Source organism: Arachis hypogaea, chromosome 5, assembly GCF_003086295.3.
Source record: "Arachis hypogaea cultivar Tifrunner chromosome 5, arahy.Tifrunner.gnm2.J5K5, whole genome shotgun sequence".
Lineage (NCBI taxonomy): Eukaryota > Viridiplantae > Streptophyta > Magnoliopsida > Fabales > Fabaceae > Arachis > Arachis hypogaea.
Window position 1 is genome coordinate 96,218,420 of NC_092040.1, and position 1,429 is coordinate 96,219,848.

Below are 1,429 nucleotides of genomic sequence, written 5' to 3' on the forward strand. Positions count from 1 at the left end.
TTATCATCATGGGAAACCCATGTTAGTCAGGATATATTGGTATCATGGTAAGAAATAGGCTATCAGTTAGGCGAATATTCCGCATTAGCAATCTCAGACTATCAGTTAGGCGGTCACTTTCGCATTAGCAATTTGGCACAAAGGCCCGTTCAAACATATAATATTCAATTATTCTTTCATTGTAATACCCGGCCTAACCGAAATTAATTAAATAATAAGTTAAATAGGAGCGAATATGGTTTGAAGATTTGAAAATTGGAATTTGATGATTTAAATATGATATTTGGATTCAGTGAAATTTTCTGAGTCGAAAAACATAGTTTTCTGCGTAAAAGCGCGCAGTAGAATTTTGACCGGCAGTACCGGCTGAGATCTGTCTGGTACTGCAGTTGAGAAAATTGATTATGAGTAAATAAGATTAAGAAATGAGGAATTATAATTAGGGGAGGTAGAAATATTTAAAGTGCGATTTAAAGCGCTAATCTTAAAAGGTTTTGACCCAAAAATTGGGCTAACGGACAAAATAAGTGAACTGGGCCTAAGTGGGCCTAAGACCCAACATATATAAATATTAGTTATGAGCATTTCAGCTCATTTTACCCTAAAAATAAGAAGAGGGGCGCTGAATTGAGAAGAGAGAAGAGAAGAGAGGAAACCTAACTTTCTTTGATCTTCAAACCACCATAACTTGAGCTACGGAGCTCCGATTGACGAGCCGTTTGCGGCCACGCATCGCTCTTCTCATCCTCTACAATTTTATCTAAGTTTTGTGGTGAGTATTCCATTTATCTCTGTCCAGTTTTTGAAATTCTCCACTGTTACACGTTTTTGGATAGTTAGTGTTGAAATCTTGTGATTTTGGGTGTTTAGGGATACTCCAACATGGATTCTAAGTGGGTTCTATCCCTACTTCATATGGGCTGAGATAAGAAGTACTCAAACCCTTGTGATTTGTCATTTTTATGAGCCCTAGGTTGATGTATGTATGTGAAATTAGTTATGTTAGTGTATTTGGTGATTTTGATGCACAATTAGAGGGTTGGTATTGCTTGTGGAGCTTTGGTGAGGATTGGAGCTAAAGGTTGGTGGAGACTTCCATAGAAGAGGCTCAATTGGTTTGGCTACAAGAGGTAGGATTTAAGTTTCATTTAAGTACCGTGTGGTGTGATGAGAATTCCTAAGCTAGATGCCCCTAGAATTAAGTTTGGATTGTGTAAATGGTTGGTGCTAATATGCATAGTTGGTATGTAATGTTAATTAATGATTGGGTTGAGAATTGTGTGGCCTTGTATGCTTGGTGTATTGAGAATTTGATGTATTGGGTAATGAGTATTGATTTGTGGTTTATGCATTTAAATTGTGAAATTGGGCCAGAAGCTGTGAATCTTGGGCCGGAGACCGGAAAGAGGTAAGGAAGGTGAGTTGATGT